The 19,619-nt window shown below is 40.7% G+C and overlaps 1 protein-coding gene and 1 long non-coding RNA gene across 2 annotated transcripts in view; both read left to right on the top strand.

The window, feature by feature from the left end:
* LOC138366143 (uncharacterized) overlaps positions 1-19,619 on the top strand; it is a 106,525-nt gene that overhangs the window by 64,027 nt on the left and 22,879 nt on the right. The gene's annotated exons all lie outside the window — the stretch shown is intronic.
* LOC138365940 (uncharacterized) lies at positions 3,050-3,785 on the top strand. The gene is made up of 3 exons (XR_011229083.1): positions 3,050-3,316; positions 3,449-3,568; positions 3,676-3,785. It is a non-coding gene; the product is annotated as an uncharacterized lncRNA (long non-coding RNA).

The raw sequence follows: 19,619 nt of genomic DNA, 5'->3' as shown, positions 1-19,619 counted from the left end.
TAGTTTATTTATTCCATTTATCTGATATTAAGCCAATAGTTCTCTATTTTCTACATTCATCCACGTTTTGGTAAGCACGATAATATCTATAAAGACAAGAGCATTTAATTTGTTTATTTTGTTTCTTAAACTTCTACTGTTAGTGTAATATACCCTAAGTGTATTGTTATTTTGAGGTCCTTTTCTTTCTTTGATCATTTTGCCAATTTCTTTCTCCCACGAACACATGCTTTTATTACTTCCTTCCTCCATATAAATTCTCATACCACTATCTACTAACAGTTTAAACCCAAGCAAACGCCTCCAACCACTGGTTTCAACGAATTCGCAACAACAACAACCCCAGCCCTCGATAGAAGCACCACATCCCGAGCATACATTTCATTTTTTCCATAGAAGTGTTCCCAGTTATGTATGAAAGATGTTGCATTTGGTTTGCAGTATCTTTCCAGCCGGCAATTGACACCAAGTGCCCTCGACAACCATTCATTTCCCACTCTCTTTCTTGGAAGAATGCCACGTATAATCGGGATTCCTCTCCTGCTCCTAACTAATTCTATGGCTGTTTTGAATCAGTTCCTCACTCCTAACTCGACCAACATCATTTCCTCCTGCGTTAATACAGATAATGAGATTGTTCACATTTCTAGCCATGATATCATTCATGTTGTTTATAATATCACCAATTCGAGCTCCCGGATAGCAAACCCTTAACCTGTTCCCCCTATCTCTAGCACAAAATGTTCTGTCTAAATACCTCACCTGGGAATCTCCCACAACCAAAATTCGCTTAGGTGCCTCCAATACTTTCTGAGCACTTTGAGGGACCTGTGCTTCGTTGCTCTTCATTGATGTCCCTTTCGAGTGAACTGTAGGCTCGCCACAGCACTCGTCTTCCAACACGGCAAATGAATTTTAAGTCCTTAGGGGGGTCTGTAGGAGGCCTTGTCAAGGTCTTCTTAAGACCCCTGTCCTTTACGGCTTTCCACGACGAGGTCTTTTTAATATTGGTCACCTCCTTCGTTTCTTCTCGATGTTGTTTCAACTGTCGTACCTACCCCCGTGGCGAATCCATCTCTGCTCTCAGAGCTCCAACTTGGTTCATCAGTTCCTTCACCACACCTTCCGTTATTGCAATGATAATATTTCTAAAATCAGAGCTCTAGCTAACACACCCTCTCACTGTGACTGTCTACGCCTCACTCATGAGTGAGTGAGCACCACCATGCATCGTAGCAGGACCACAGTGAGTGATGGAGGTGAAGTGTAGAACCCAGGAGCACCATGAGTAGTCTAAAAACTCGAGGCCACCGGCAGGGGTATATATATAAGTAGTGGGAAACGACACAATGACCGGCTATTTTACTTTTTCCCAAAGCCGGTCATTGTGTCGTGTGATTTTCGTTACCCCGCTGACGCGTCGCTCCCCTCAACAACTGCCGGTCATTGAGTCATGTGTTTTTCGTTAAAAATGGTGACGGCCGGTCATTGAGTCGTGATTTTTTTCTGTGTCACTTTGTCGGTCATTGAGTCGTGATTTTTTTCCGTGACACTTTGACTGCCGGTCATTGAGTCGTGAGTTTTTTCGATAAAAATGGTGACGGCCGGTCATTGAGTCGTGTGTTTTTCGTTACCTTGGTGATCCTGCACAGGCATTGCCAATGGTCAATGACGTCACCAGACTTCATCTTCCCTGTATAAGCCCGTTTTCTTTTATGGTGTATTTATTGCCAACCCATACTTATCTAGAAGTTATATATTTATAGCGTCTAGCCAAGGATCGTTTATTGAGCACAGAAATGGATGAAATCCACTATCTCTTATGCATATGAAACAAGGGGGAGCAGCACAGAGCAAGAACTATCATATATATCAGCGTTCACCTCTGTTACCAAACCAATATTTACCCAGTTCTTTTTCCTAAATGTAAAACTTATCCAATTTATACCCATCGGTTCGTGTTCTGTCTCGTGTTAATATTTTTAATGGGATATTAATATCCCCTTTATCATACTCATTCACTCTCACCTCTCTATCATGTCATTCCTCTTTCTTCTCCTTTCTAGAGAATGTATTTTAAGCTTTGTCAATCTTTCTTCAAGGATCGTTTATTGAGCATAGGGCAAATAAAAATTAAAAAACCCACTATCATCCATTTGTATGAAAACAGTCCTCTGCCAGGCATGGTGACTTCAATGCAATTCAGTACTAATCCAATATTGCGGCATAAACGCATAAATGTATTTGCACGTGCGAATATATATATGCACATCTCACATTCGCTCAATAAACATGCCTCCCCACACCTTGCTATAGAATATAACAAATCAAAATATTCATTCAGTAAAAGCAAACCTCTCATGTTTTGAAATAAGGCTTTCTGCAGTTACCTTCTTTCTGACGTCATCATCCCTAATGCGGTGCGAGGCGCCAATGAGCTCAAAGCTTCTAGCCCACGCGCTAAATGCGGATCCTAGGAGATTCACACATAAGTGTGAACTCTTATTTCCTCAACTGTACTCTGTGCTTCTTTAGAGTAGATATTCAGCTACATTGGCTCGTATTTTCGCTCATTGCTCATATTTTCCGTTATTCATTCATAAACCCTATCAAACCATCCTAACCTAATTTATCATATAACAAACAAAAATATTCTACAGACTAGTTGTTGTTGTTTAGCGACGTCACAAAAAGCGACCTCAGGTATGGGGATAGGGTATTGCTGGTCATTAGCATATAAGTGTCAAGGTATCACAGCATATGTGTGACGTCACCAGATGACCAATGCGGCCTTTAGCGTCCTACTGGCATGTGAATTTGATGTTATTATTCAAAAATGGCTAGACTAACCATCCCCACCTAACCTAATCAGAGTTTTAAGAATTTACATTTTTAGTCATTCACAACTGTAATCATTAGTCAGCGATAAGTTCAAAACTATAATAGCAACCCAAATGTCGTACCGCAATTTGAGCAGCATCGTGCGTCTGGCAACATGACAGGCAAGCTGACCTGGCCGCCATTCCCCAGTACAGCCCTCTCAGCCAGCACAAGAAGCCAGTATCGCTCCTGGACATTTCACCAAACCTCTGTATTATTCAACAACAATACCCAATCATGGAAACTTGTCCTTTCTGCAATAACCCAAAGCAAGGGAAATTGCGTCTGTTTGAGATTAAGTGCGAAGTGTGTCATATTTCTTATACGGCGAACTCGCGTCGTGAGTGTGTTATAACCTGTCCCCAGTGTGAAGATATACCTTTCGGGCGTTATGACAAAATTTGCGCCGCCTGCTCCAAAGTATTTTGTGCCAACCGTAAGTATTGTTATTATTATTATTATTATTATTACCTGCTAAATTTACTTGCCAACGATATCAGAGATTTTTGTTATTCACATGTACCATATAGAAGTTTCAATCAAAAATTATTTTTGTTTTTATCTGCAGGATATATTCCGGAATCATGTTCATTTTGTCTGTAATTGGAGGAGGACATTGTGTCTTCAACCAGTTCAGGTACTGAGGATCTAGAAGCTTCTCCACCTCAACGTGCACAATTTAAAAAAAGTAAGTCTCTTATTTTCTGCAACTACTTGCCCATTATTTGACAATTGCGATATTGACAATAGCATTTTCCTATTTGTATAGGTAAAAATATAATTTTTTTTTTTTAGGATCTCCAGTTGGGCAGAGTGGAGAATTATCCTCGTGGAGGAGGAGGAGCACTAGCCTAGCACTAGTCAAGCCATTAGAATATAGCAACAACAGCAGGAACTGTCCAAATCGTATGTATCATCCTCAGTGATTATTCCCATAACCTTGCATTATTTATTTTATAAACATTCCAATATTTAATTTATAATATTTATTAAAATCACAATTCTTTTTTATTCTAGGTATCCATCTAGAGGGTGATGATGAGGACTCCCTGCATTTGGTTTGGGAAGCAAATTCAGATATGGAAGCCAGCCAGCCCATCGCTAATTCTCCGCCACCACCTCAGGATCAGCAGCAACAGCAGGTAGATGTTTTGCTTCCTCCTCAACCCGAAGTGCTTGAAGTGATAAATAATTTCAATGGGGGGTACATACGCCATTCATATAGCATCCCCGATTATGGCCAAGAAAATCCTGCCCATTATTTGACTATATATCGTGATTATTTTATTCAGCAAATAGAATCCTTATTTGATGCCGTTCACCCCAATTTCCCTCCTGTCCTTTTAATTTACCCGGATTTTTCTTTTAATTTACAACGGTTTAATCATGAAAATGAACCTGATTTTGAGGGAGAGTTGCCCATAAGGGCTGAACAACGCACTGTAACTAGGCATGAAACCAGTGTTGGCGAAGATCAATGGATTGCCGAATTGGATAATAAGTTAGAAGAGTTCTTTGCCGAGACAGAAGGTTCGAGTCTAGGTATACAGAGCATTTCTGGTTTTTATATCAATTCTATAGTTGTTCAGCATCCCATCCGTCCTGGGGAATACGTACCTTATCCAGATAAAGTGCGTGGTCGACATTATGTTTTCAACCCTAAAGGGGAACAAAATATATGTTTGATTCAATGTTCGGCCGCTTATATATGCCTTTTTCAGGGAATGCATTTAGATAATATCCGCAGATTTTCCAAGTCAGCCAGGTGGTGTCTTAGATTTGTCCGTTGGAGTGAGGATATAGAAATACCCATAGCGTATGATAACATCAATAAAATTGAAAGTATAAATAAATTAAGTATATATATCTATGTGCTCACTCTTGAAGATAATAGGTACTACATTAGCTTAGCTAGTAAAGGCAGGGAACATTCCGCCCGTAAAGTACCCTTGCTCATGCTAGAGGATCAGCATCTTGTGCTCATTAAAGATTTCAATCACTACGTCCGTAACATGCGCCGTCAATTAAGCAGAGCCCCCCAAAATCATATTTTTTGCCATTCGTGCTTAATTCATTTGTCACCTGACGCTATGCAGGATCACGAAGAGTCATGCGAAGTTAAACAAACATTGAAATTTTACCCTGAAGGTCATAAAATCAAGTTAAAAAATTACGGCTTATGGTCCTTCTCACACAGCATATTATGATTTTGAGTGCTTGTTGGACCCCTCCAATCCTCATGGTATGATTGAGAAGCGTTACAAAACCGTGGCATCAGCTTTTATCATCATCAACAGGGAATTAGAAGTGGTAGATAAATTAACATATATGGGGGATGACCCTGTGAATCATTTCATAGATACTTTGGAGAAGTCATGGAAGAGAATTAAATCTTCCATGCCTAAATACAAAATATCTGACACGTGAACATTGGCAAGCCTATAGACGTCAGACCACATGTGAAATGTGCTATAGACCATTTAAATCAGAAAAAGACAAGCACCGTCATCATGATCATGCTATTGAATTTAATAATTATCTAGCAGCCTATTGCCGTAGGTGCAACATGCTGTGCAGAAATTCTTATAAATATTTGTATACATTCTCTCACAATGCAGCTTATGACCTCGAGGTAATTTTAAATGAATTGTCTTACCTCCCTAACCGTAAAATTGATATTGCCTCCAAAGATGGATTTAAGTTCATGAAAGTGGATATCGGTAAACTTCGGTTTATGGATAGTCTGGCTTTACTAAATGGCGGGCTGGATAAACTAGCTAAAGAACATATCAAGGAAGGTAAACGCACCTCAGTTATGCTAGATGACGTCCCTGCAGCTGCCCACCATTTATTAAAGACAGGCAAACAAGAATTCTGTTATGATTATTTCATCTTTGGAGAAATTAAATGAACCGGCTCTTTCTCCTCCCGAAGCCTTTTTCAATAGTTTAAGGCACGAGGCCATAAGCTAGAATGATTATACACAGGCTAAAGAAGTCTTTAGATTAGCGGAATGCAAGACCATTGGGGATTACTTGAAGGTCTATTTGAAAGTAGATACTGGACTATTGTGTGATGTGTTCACTGTATGGCGCAAGACCTTGCTTGAGCTGTACAAGTTAGACATTACACACTATGTCTTGTTATCTAGTTTTGTATGGGACGCTTTCTTGTTTAAGAGTCGAGTTGTCTTGGACTCTATTTCTGATCCCCATTTGTACGATGTATTGTGTAGAAATCTAAGAGGCGGATTTACCTCTGTTCTGCGGCAACACACAAGTGTACAAAATGAGCATACGAGTGCTGATCCTTCTAGTACTGATAAATATATTCTGTATTTAGATTTTAATGGCCTATACGCCACCTGTATGACAGAACTGCTTCCTCAAGGCGGGATCCGTAAATTATCTGCTGCCGAATGCGATGATTGGCTCCAACAGGGATTAGAAAATATTGCATGTGATGGGGATAAGGGGTATTGGGTCATGTGACACCAAGAATGTCGCACCTGAGGTGGCTCGATACACCGATGGTTTGCCCTTAACCCTGTCACATGCTAATATTTCTACTGATTTTCTGTCCGATTATAGCAAACACATTTTAAATACAGAAGATCGCAAACTCCCCAAGAAAAACAATAAATTTATTGCTTCCCATCTTCCCAAAAAAGATTACTTGGTCAGTTTGGATTTGCTTCAGATGCTGATGAAATTGGGATTGGAAGTAGCTAAGGTAAATGCAATTTACAAATTCCAACAAAGCAAGTACCTTAAGGAATTTGTAGAAACAAATGCTCGTGAACGTTCGAATACACCTTGCGCCATTAAGGGTAAGGCTTTCAAGCTGGTATCAAATACAATTTACGGCAAGAGTTTGACAAATGTGAGTAAATATTGTGATCAGCATTATTTAGTTACATCACGAGACAAATTCCAAAAGCTTGCACGCAATCCATTCTTCAAACGGAGCATTTTGTTGAGCGAAGACAGTCATTTGCACGGTTAAGAAACAATCACTTAGTACACCAACTCAACACACCAACACACCACCAACTCAATACCACCAACACAACACAAGTACACCAACACCAATCACTCAATACACCAACCTATTTGGGGTTCCAGATCCTGCAAATAGCTAATAGCTATATGATTTTTGGTATAATACGGTAAAAGTTCATTATGGAGACAAAGCTAGATTGCTGTATACGGATACAGATTCGTATTTGATTGAATTGCCCTGTCCAAATGCCATTTCTGGAGATTATACCTTAAACCCATTATATTTCAACAATTCCGCCTTGAGCAACGTATATATATCAGTGAACAGCACGAGTTTATTTAATATCGCGTGTGATTTCCCCCATAAATGTTCAAAATTATATTATACGGTCCTGAATGCCGTAGGATTTAATGTAGATAATATTTTGTCCTACGAATCGTTCGTTAAAGGACAAACTCTGCTGGTCTTTAATTTATTACCGGAATAAATAAAGGGTACAGTTTCCTTGGAAGTGACAGGGAATTTAAGAATTACGTTGGAATTTAATACAGCCACAGTGGGAAATAAAGTTATACTGCTGTTTGGCCCTACTACAGGGGCATAAGCTTTTAGAAAATTAATGAAAATTAAGAAAATTAATGCTGACCGACGCATTATTTGTGAAACGAGAGCCTAAGAAACATGAATTGTTTAGAAAAAAACAATGGGTTGAGAAATATATATTTAGGGGAAGAAGCCATGTATATCGGATGTTATTTAGCGAACGATGTAAAAAGAATCTTCAAGAAATTAAATAAAGAGCCAGTGGTATTTATTTTGAGTACTTTAGATGAGAAATCCCCTGCATCGATGATGGGTCATTGGATGACTATATATGTACACAATAAACCTTCAGGAGCCATTATCGCCCTGTTGGACAGTTTTGGGGTGAAGATGGAATTCCATTCACGTTATTTACAAGAATTCCTCTCTTATTTTGAAGATTATAGAGTTTATATGTTTACGGAACGCATACAGAGTATGGACTCCTATTATTGTGGAGCCTATGACATGTTTTTTGTCTATCAGTTATGTCGCCTGAACTTGAGAGCTGCACTACATAAATTTGAAACTTTATTTGAATATGGGGAATATAATATGAACGATAGGAAGATAATTCAATTTGCATATTCTAATTTTGCAATGCCTAACTGCAAAAAGACATTTTGCATTGATGGACAGGATAAATGTCTATCGCTGTGTAATGACTCCTCATATTACTGAGCTGTAAGTATATTTCTAGATGTTTGCTTTATAATGTCTTTCATATTATTGCTGATTTATTATTATTATTATTATTATTCTGTGTTGCTCATATGGTATTTATTCATTGTTCCAGATTGGTGTGGCAGAGGAACTGGTCTCCCTCACAAAAAATTACCAGGATCTAGGATTGCTATGCCCGATATCTGAAATATCATGCTTGTTCCCCATTACAATTTTACTGTTAAGACCAGAATGCAAACTTTTTTACCAATAAAATAATAAAAACCTATACAATGTATATTCTTAAACCTCTGATTAGGTTAGGTGGGGGATGGTTAGTCTAGTCTCTTTGAATATTAACATTAAATACACATGCCAGTAGGACGCTAAAGGCTGCATTGGTTATCTGGTGACGTCACACATAGTTGACCAGTCAAGTGCTGTGATACCTTGACACTTATATACTAATAAGAACATAAGAACAAAGGCAACTGCAGAAGGCCTATTGGCCCATACGAGGAAGCTCCTATTTATAACCACCCAATCCCACTCATATACATGTCCAACCCGCGCTTGAAACAATCGAGGGACCCCACCTCCACAATGTTACGCGGCAATTGGTTCCACAAATCAACAACCCTGTTACTGAACCAGTATTTACCCAAGTCTTTCCTAAATCTAAACTTATCCAATTTATACCCATTGTTTCGTGTTCTGTCTTGTGTTGATACTTTTAATACCCTATTAATATCCCCTTTGTTATGTCCATTCACCCACTTGTAAACCTCAATCATGTCACCCCTAACTCTTCGCCTTTCCAGTGAATGCAACTTAAGCTTTGTTAATCTTTCTTCATATGAAAGATTTCTAATTTTGGGAATTAACTTAGCCATCCTACGCTGGACACGTTCAAGTGAATTTATATCCATTCTATAATATGGCGACCAAAACTGAACTGCATAATCTATATGGGGGCCTAACTAGAGCAAGATATAGCTTGAGAACCACACCAGGTGTCTTGTTACTAACGCTGCGATTAATAAATCCAAGTGTCCGATTTGCCTTATTACAAACATTTATGCATTGTCCTATTGTTTTAAATTCTTACTAATCATAACTCCCAGATCCCTTTCGCAATTCGACTTCGCAATCTCAACACCATCTAACTCGTATCTTGTAACAATATCATCATTACCTAACCTCAGAACTTTACATTTATCAGCATTAAACTGCATCTGCCAATCCTTCGACCATTTCAAAACCCTATCTAGATCAACTTGAAGTGATAGTGAGTCCTCCTCCGAATTAATTTCCTTACCGATTTTCGTATCATCGGCAAATTTGCAAATGTTGCTACTCAAACCTGAATCTAAATCATTTATATATATTATAAACAACAGAGGTCCCAGGACAGAGCCCTGAGGCACCCCACTTACAACATTTTCCCACTCTGACTTGACTCCATTTATACTAACTCTGTTTCCTTTGGTATAGCCATGCCCTAATCCAGCTTAATATAGCACCCCCAATACCATGAGACTCTATCTTTTTAATCAGTCTTTCATGTTGCACTGTATCAATAGCTTTGCTAAAGTCAAGGTACACAACATCGCAATCCTTACCACTATCAACTGCCTCAACAATGCTAGAATAAAAAGATGACAAATTTGTTAAACATGAACGGCCATTTATAAAACCATGTTGCGACTCAATTATTTATTTATGTTTTTCAAGATGATGACGAATTTTATTTGCTATTATAGATTCGAGTAACTTTCCCACAATAGACGTTAGGCTAATTGGTCGATAGTTAGACGCAAGTGATCTATCTCCTTTCTTAAAAACTGGTATCACATTAGCAATTTTCCAAAACTCTGGCACTCAGCCTGACTCTATTGATTTATTAAATATGGTAGACAGTGGGTCACAAAGCTCCTCTTTGCATTCTTTAAGCACCCTGGCAAACACTTCATCCGGCCCTGGGGATTTGTTTGGTTTGAGTTTTACTATTTGTTTAAGAACATCCTCCCTGGTAACTGCTAAACTCGTCAACCTGTCCTCGTCCCCACCCACATAGACTTGTTCGGCTGAAGGCATATTGTTAAGTTCCTCTTTAGTAAATACAGATACGAAATATTTATTAAAAATACTACTCATTTCTTCATCACTATCTGTTATTTGACCTGTCTCAGTTTTTAATGGACCTATCCTTTCCCTAGTCTTAGTAAGATATAACTGAAAAAACCCTTTAGGATTTGTCTTTGCTTGCCCTGCTATGCGAACTTCATAGTTTCTTTTTGCTTTCCTTATCTCTTTTTTAACATTTCTAACCAGTTGCACGAATTCCTGTTCTAAAGTGACCTCCCCATTTTTAATCTTTTTGTACCAAGCTCTCTTTTTACCTATAAGGTTCTTAAAATTCTTTGTTATCCACTTTGGGTCATTAGTATTCGATCTATTCAATTTGTATGGTATACTACATTCCTGTGCTTTGTTTAGAATATTCTTAAATAAGTTATATATTGAATCCACATCGAAATCCCTATTTACGTCACCTATCGCTGGGTTCATGTCTCGCTCCAAGACCGGCCCCCACCCAATTCCCAAGACTTTCCAATCAATTTGACCCAAAAAAATTCTTAGGCTATTAAAATCAGCTTTTCGAAAATCAGGCACTTTAACAGAATTTTCTCCTACAGGTCTATTCCATTCTATGCTAAATCTGATTTCTTTGTGATCACTGTTCCCTAGCTCACTCCCTATTTCCATGTCATTAATTTGTGTTTCCCTGTTAGTTAACACTAAATCTAAAATATTATTTTCCCGTGTTGGTTCCTTAATGTGTTGCGTAAGAAAGCAATCGTCAATTAATTCTAGAAAATCTTCTGCTTCACTATTCCCTGTTTTGTTCAACCAGTTTATTCCACTAAAATTAAAGTCACCCATGACGTAAATACTGTTAGATCTAGATGCCCTAGATATTTCATCCCATAGATGCTTTGCTTCCATTCTGTCTAAATTTGGTGGCCTACATATAACTCCTATTATAATATTATTTGCTTTTTCGTATAATTCTATCCAAATAGTTTCTGTGTGTGGCTCAGTTTTGATTCCCTCTTTGAGACTACATTTCAAATTGTCCCTAACATATATGGCTACTCCCCCTCCTCGTCTAATATATCTATCTGCGTGAGATAGTTTAAATCCATTTATTTGATATTCAGCTAATAGTTCTCTATTTTCTGCAATAATATCTATTCTTTCTGTGCAGACAATAGCATTTAATTCGTTAATTTTATTTCTTAGACTTCTACTGTTAGTGTAATATACCCTAAGTGAATTGTTATTTTGAGGCCTTTCTCTTTCCCTGATCATTTTGTCAATTCCTTTCTCCCACAAACACATACTTTTATTATCTCCTTCCTCCAAATCAATTCCCATTCCTCTATCTACTAACAGTTTAAACCCAAACAAACACTTCTAACCACTTCTTCCAACGAGTTCGCAACAGCAACAACCCCAGCTCTCGATAGATGCACCCCATCACGAGCATACATTTCATTTCTTCCATAGAAGAGTTCCCAGTTGTCTATGAAAGATATTGCATTTTATTTGCAATATCTTTCCAGCCGGCAATTGACACCAATTGCCCTCGACATCCATTCATTTCCCACTCCCTTTCTTGGAAGAATGCCACATATGATCGGGATTCCTCCCTTGCTCCTAACTAATTAAATGGCTGTCCTGAATCTCTGTATTAGTTCCTCACTCCTAACTCGTCCAATATCATTACCCCCTGCAACAATATGGCCAACAATACCTTATCCCCATACCTGAGGTTGCTTTTCGTGATGTCACTAAACAACAAAAACCACTGGTCTGTAGAATGTATTTGTTTGTTATATGATAAGTTAGGTTAGGATGGTTTGATAGGGTTTATGAATGAATAACGGAAAATATGAGCAATGAGCGAAAATACGAGACAATGTAACTGAATATCTACTCTAAAGAAGCACAGAGTACAGTTGAGGAAATAAGAGTTCATACTTATGTGTGAACTCCTAGGATCTCCTAGGATCCACATTTAGCGCGTGGGCTAGAAGCTTTGAGCTCAATGGCGCCTCGCACCGCATTAGGGATGATGACGTCAGAAAGAAGGTAACTGCAGAAAGCCTTATTTCAAAACATGAGAGGCTTGCTTTTACTGAATGAATATTTTGATTTGTTATATTCTATAGCAAGGTGTGGGGAGGCATGTTTTTTGAGCGAATGTGAGATGTGCATATATATATTCGCACGTGCAAATACATTTATGCTGCAATATTGGATTAGTACTGAATTGCATTGAAGTCACCATGCCTGGCAGAGGATTGTTTTCATAGAAATGGATGATAGTGGGTTTTTTAATTTTTATTTGCCCTATGCTCAATAAACGATCCTTGAAGAAAGATTGACAAAGCTTAAAATACATTCTCTAGAAAGGAGAAGAAAGAGGAATGACATGATAGAGAGGTGAGAGTGAATGAGTATGATAAAGGGGATATTAATATCCCATTAAAAATATTAACACGAGACAGAACACGAACCAATGGGTATAAATTGGATTAGTTTTACATTTAGGAAAAAGAACTGGGTAAATACTGGTTTGGTAACAGAGGTGAACGCTGATATATATGATAGTTCTTGCTCTGTGCTGCTCCCCCTTGTTTCATATGCATAAGAGATAGTGGATTTCATCCATTTCTATGCTCAATAAACGATCCTTGGCTAGACGCTATAAATATATAACTTCTAGATAAGTATGGGTTGGCAATAAATACACCATAAAAGAAAACGGGCTTATACAGGGAAGATGAAGTCTGGTGACGTCACTGACCGTTGACAATGCCTGTGCAGGATCACCAAGGTAACAAAAAACACGCGACTCAAAGACTGGCTTTGGGAAAAAGTAAAATAGCCGGTCATTGTGTCGTTTCCCACTACTTATATACGCCTGCAGGTGACATCACGTAAAGTGGTAAGATGTGAAGCTGGCAAAATAAAGAGCAGTTGGTGGCCACGTAACAAGCGCCAGCGAGAACACCTGGCTGCGGGTCACAGGGCTTAGTAGGGGGACCCAGGTAGAGGTTTCCAGACGTCCGTCTGGGCGGCTGTCTGGTTTTGCTTAGGGGGCATTAGGTTCCAATTTGCCCCAAAAATGCAATAAATGAAAACTCGTTCGATTTCAATCAAACTTTTTTGACAAGGTGTATATGAAAAGTGTTTCATCTGGTTCAAGTTTCAGCCTCATAGCATAAATAAGAAGGGAGAAAAAAATATTGAAGTAGGTGTCAAAATTATGCCAAAATTGTCAAAAACGATTATGAAACAAAAGTGTCAACTGAAATCATAGATATGACTCTTTGCTATCACAGTAGCATATATTAAACAAATATTATAATTAGTGTTTTTTGGAAAAAAATAAGCAAAAAAATATTGATTTTTTTTTTTCATTTTTTTCTTTTCTTTTTATCAGACGATTTGCATGAAACCTATACACCTGCCTGCACGTAAGCCTATCTGTAAGGGTGCCAATTTTGGAGAAAATTAGTTGATGTCAACCTCAGCCACAGATTTTAGAATCTTAAACTTTATTATTTGCTGGGTTTTTTCAATTACATAAACGTTCAAATAATTTTTTCCTTTTTTATTCAATTTACATGAAACTTACACAGTATATGTGGAGGGCATGTCTCTAAATTTGGTTGATTGCTTTTTTCTTTAAGTTTATTTGTTGATTTTATAATAGCGATAAACATAATTTTGCATAATTTTTTGGGGAACTTTGAAAATTTGTATTAGGAAAACTAAAGATGTTTTGGAAAATATCTATCTACCAATCCTTTATTATACGCTAATGTGTCACAGAATAATTATATCTGAAACGTGTGTTTATTTATTAAGACTTGAAAATGTGTAAAAGTCGTTGAAAAAAATAATCTCCCTTTCTATTTACACAATAGTACTGAAACTTGGGACAATTGCAGCCCTTTCATATACAACTAGTCAAAAAATATTGGTTGACATTGAACAACTTTTCTGCAACCAACCTAATGGCCCCTTATGGGGGCATTAGGTTGGTTGCAGAAAAGTTGTTCAATGTCAACCAATATTTTTTGACTAGTTGTATATGAAAAGGGCTGCAATTGGAACCTAATGACCCCTTCTTGAGGTTAGGTTATCTTGAGATGATTTCAGGGCATTTTAGTGTCCCCATGGCCCGGTCCTCGACCAGGCCTCCACCCCCAGGAAGCAGCCTGTGACAGCTGACTAACACCCAGGTACCTATTTTACTGCTAGGTAACAGGGGCATAGGGTGAAAGAAACTCTGCCCATTGTTTCTCGCCGGCGCCTGGGATCGAACCCAGGACCACAGGATCACAAGTCCAGCGTGCTGTCCGCTCGGCCGACCAGCTCCCTTAGTCAACTGTGCCACAACATGGTAAAAGAATTGCAACCTAGAGTGCTACCGCCCTCATGAGAATCCCGCAGTTTGTCTGAGGCACAAACCGGGGTTTCACACAATTCCCTCCATGCATCCGAGCTCTGTCAACCACATGTTCTACCTCTACACCCTTACTTCAATAAACACAGAAATCACAATAGCGTAATGTATCATATAAACAAATCCACAAGGACCGTGATGAGGCTTCAAACCTATGCTCGAGATGATCCCAGACCTGCCTTAGTCAACTGTGCCACGACATGGTAAAAGAATTGCAACCTGGAGTGCTACTGCCCTCACGAGAATTCCCGGTTTGTACTCTGGAGAAGCTGCGGGATCCTCGTGAGGGCAGTAGCACTCCAGGTTGCAATTCTTTTACCATGTTGTGGCACAGTTGACTAAGGCGGGTCTGGGATCCTCCTGGGCGTAGATTAGAATCCTCATCACGGCCCTTGTGGACTGCTTCAGTCTCTGTTACCCAGAACTGCCGCCAACCGTGTGCCTATTCTGGAAACGGCTCCGACAGGGTCTGTTAACGGCCAGTAACCCCATTGCCTTGGATGATTTACTTTTATATATGTTCGATCGTACCTCCTGGCGCCGATAGACAGGTGCTTCAGTCTCTGTTATTCCTCCTTCAGCGCACAAGCCACCTCGCCCTCCAAAAGGATTCTCAGATTAATTTCTAGAAGGGAAGGGAACTATCAGGAGAAAGTGTCAAGCCATTACAACTATATAGCACTTGGAAGGGGTCAGGATAAGGATTTGGGATGGATTGGGGGGGGGGGATCCACACCACGACATGGTTGCTGCCAATGATACTTTCGTACCTACCTATCTACGGCGATAATGAGGTCACTCGTGACTTTGCTGACTTCGATCTCTTCACATGGACGTTCCACGTTGCTGAAGTTAATACGCCTATACTGGGGTGCGACTTCTTACGCCATCACAACCTCTTCGTGGATCTGACATGTGGTGGCTTCATTGGGTAAGTACAGAGCAATGGCTACTCACTAGCTTTGCCCTGCATAACTCTCCTGACCTGCAGATCCCTTTTGGAGGAATTTGAGTACATCACCAATAGAGCTGCTAAATACCAATATTAAGCACTCGGTCACCCATCATATTCGTATATCAGGCCCACCAACTTATGCACGACCCTGCCGAGTGCCGCCAGAGCATGTCCAAGTGGCAAAGGATGAATTTGACTAGCTGCTGGGATTGTACGACACTCTATTGGATTGTTTGAATTTATTTAGATATTGTATGATCTACGTAATGCAGCACATACATTCAAACGATTCATTAATCAGATCGTCAGAGACCTATCTTTCTGCTATGCCTTTATTGATGACCTTCTAATTTCGAGTCACTCTACTTCTGACCATTAGCAGCAGCTTCGTACACTTTTTGCTCGCCTCTGTAACTATGGCCTGCAGATTAATCTAGAAAATGCATTTTTGAAGTGCCCGAACTCAACTTCTTGGCATACCGAGTGTCTTCGCCAAGTATTCTGTCACTGGTGGAGAAGATGTAGGCTCTCCGAGAGTTTTAGACACTCACCAAAACTGAGAAGCTTCAAGAATTCTTGAGGTGTGGTTAATTTTTGCCATAGGTTTATCCCACACTATTGTGACATCCTGGAACCTTTATAGGACCTCCTATGTGGGCGTAAGCAGGCGTCCAAGGTGCCTTCTGCAATGGTCACCAGAGGCATCGGTAGCAGTCAACAACCTTAATCTTGAGCTAGAACAACTCACTCTCCTCGCCCATGCAATGTTCGATGTGCCAACTAGCCTCTCAACTGATGCCGCCAACATGGCTATAGGAGCAGTACTCCATCAATTTATCGATGACACCTGGTGACCCATTGGTTTCTTTTCAGCATGCTTAACACCGGCTGAGACAAAAGACAAAATACAGCACATTTGACAGGGAACTCGTTGCTATACATGCAACCATTCAACACCAGATATTTTCTCGAGGGACGTGACTTCCACGTTCTCACCGACCACAAACCACTGGCTGACGCCCTGGTAGCAGAAGGAGATTCCCATTCGCTGTGAGTCACTCGATATTTGAGCTACATATCCCAGTTCACGATAGACATCCAGCACGTGAAGGGGCCTGAGAATGTCGTCGCCGATGCCCTCTCTCGACATAGCTTGTGTTCAATGTTTCCCGAGACGACTCACTTCGACTATGCAGAAATTGTTAGAGAGCCAACGGTATGACCCGGAACTCCTACAATTGTGCACCTTTTCCTCAGCACTTCGGCTCGTCGTTGTACCTGTGCCAAATTCCGAAGATACTATCACATGTCACACGTCTATCATTGGCGTCCTAGGACTATATACATATTCTAAAGATCCATCGGCATAGGATCTTCACGGCTCTCTGCTCCTGGGCTCACCGGGGCATCCGAGCTACAATGCACCTTCTGACCAAACGGATGGTATGGCCAGGAATCAACACTGATGTTCGAATCTGGGCTCGCAACTGCCTCCAATATCAGCAATAAAATATACATCGACACACACACAGATGCTTCTTCAGAACTTTCCGTAACTATCGGCCAGATTTGAAGTGGTGCACGAGGATATCGTCGCTCTAGTTCCTCGATCCGGTGGATGCTCATACTAACTCACATGTGTCAAACCCCTCTCAAGATGGTGTGAGACAGTTCCTATAGTGGAGATGACACCAGAGTCGGTAGCTCGGGCTTTCCTTCATTGGTGGGTCTCCCGTTTAGGACCCCTTGCAACGACTGTCACTGACTAGGGTCGACAATTTGTCACACTTGTAGTTCCTTGGTACCACACACAACCAAACTACGGCTGACCTTGTACATGGTTCCGATCTCCGCCTTCCTGGTGATATGATCACTCCAGCACCATACAATAAGATGATGGACACGTAGGCCTTCATGGAGCAGCTTCGGGGCGCAATGTCGCAGATTGGTCATACATACGTTGGTACATATCCCAGGACGTTCTCTCTGCCATTCATGTGTTTCTGAGGGTTGACGCAGTGCGTCAACAGCTACAACAGCCATACGAGGAACCTTCCCGGGTGCTGGCAAGAACTCCGAAAACCATTACTAGCGACCGTCAGGGTGCTGAAGTAGTTGACTTGTTCGATCGGATGACATATGGCATGGCATTTAGACGCCATGTCAGAAGTGGCGGCCTCAGCTGCAGCTGTGGAGGAGATCTGGTACCCCACACCAACAAACTGAGCCACCACCATCAGCAGACCCTCTTCCTGAAGATATCTTTCATCATCAGGAACCATCTTCAGATCCGAGCCTTCCAGCGACTGCTGATGACAATAGAACAGTGACGTCAATATGAAGGGTCTCATTCCTCGCACGTGATGCATCATGCACCACCATGTACTGTGGTGACTTTAGTACCCCCCTACAACATGGCAGAGATCAGAGAAAATGGCAGAGGAGCAAAGGATAGGCAACCGACCAGTGAGGAGACAACTAGCAGATAAACACGAGGCCGGGCTGTCTCGTACTCCAGGTTTAACCATGATGACGAGTGGACGTCTGGACACCTGCTCCGCATGGGGGTGGGAGGAGGGCGGCTGGATCACGTTCTGTTTCGCTACTTTGGATTTTGATATTGCCGTTTGGTATTCCCACTCAACGGTCTGGCTTTGTTACGACGCCTGGTGCATATATCGCCTTGGGTCACAGGATAGTTGATGGATTTTGAACGTTTTCTTGCTGGTTCTTTGGGAAGTGTCACGGTGTTTAGTGTCGGCTTGGCCGAGAGGTGACGGGAGTTGATGAGTCTTGGTGGGCTACCGCCCTCAGACATGGTGGTCGGCTGGCCTCTGCTCTACCGAAGGGCACTGTATAACTTTTGCATTTTAGTTGTGGGCAGAGGACTACCCAGTGGCAGATTTGCTACCCAGTGTGGTGGGGCCGGTTCTCTGTGTGTGTGGTGAGGCCGGTGCTTGTCAGCCTGAAGGACTCGTGGTCCTCCCCAATCATTTGCTCTTCTGTGCGTTTATTGGCTGCGAGGCACAGTTTCCGATGATAAGTGATATTTATTTCACAATTTGGCTTTGTGATTAAGCCTTCACGGGTACGCCGGGGCCTATCTGACCCTACGATCGTCGTCGCCCCTAAATCAACATCACAACAACCAGGCCATCTCTTTCTTTTTTGGGTTTGTACAAATATAGAATATATGTGTGTGAATCAGAGACTTGCATTTTCTTAACCCTTGTCTGGAGGATATTAGAACACTAAAAACGTAATGTTATATCTAACAGCACTTAAGTGGGAAAGAGATGACAAAGGCAAAGTGGGAGATCACCTATTTGTTCCTATTATTTGGAGAGGAATTCTATGTCATACAGGACGAGAATGGCTGAAGACGAACAGCTGTGCTGAGTCTTTCTATCCATAATTCACATGGGATCTTCTTTCACGATAATAATAATGGGTAGACACGAGTGGGTTTACTGATTCCGGTGTCGGCAAACCTCCTACGAGGGGTTACTGACAATGGTGTCAGTAAACCTCCCACGAGGCGTTACTAGCATTTGTTTAGTGAACCTCCCATAAGGGCTTACTGAGACTTATGAGGTGTCAGTGAGAGTGATTTTGTTGTTGTTGTTGTTGTGGGGGGATGAGTCAATTGGCGTGCCCAATGCTTCACACAAACTGAAGCTCCTGTCTGAACCCCCTCTTTATTTATGCTTCTCCCAACAGTATCTATCATAGTTTGTCCTTTGCAGGCAAGGCTTGATAGACGTTGTTGTGCATAGTATAATGGGTAATTGAACGTTCAACCGCATTTGGTGATAGAAGAGCTTTAAAAATTACAGTTATTTTATACGTAATCGTCCGTATTCGTGCGATAACAGTTGTACTTAATGCTAACCGTTATAATACCGCATATTGGCAAATAGTGGGTGAATTATGGTAAGTGGCCGTCACTGTAGTGCATACTGGCCACTACTGTCGGAAATTTCCGACACCCAA

This window comes from Procambarus clarkii, chromosome 18, assembly GCF_040958095.1.
Source record: "Procambarus clarkii isolate CNS0578487 chromosome 18, FALCON_Pclarkii_2.0, whole genome shotgun sequence".
NCBI classification, from domain to species: Eukaryota; Metazoa; Arthropoda; class Malacostraca; order Decapoda; family Cambaridae; genus Procambarus; species Procambarus clarkii.
Note: the sequence above shows the minus strand (reverse complement) of the source record. Positions and strands in the feature narration are given on the sequence as shown.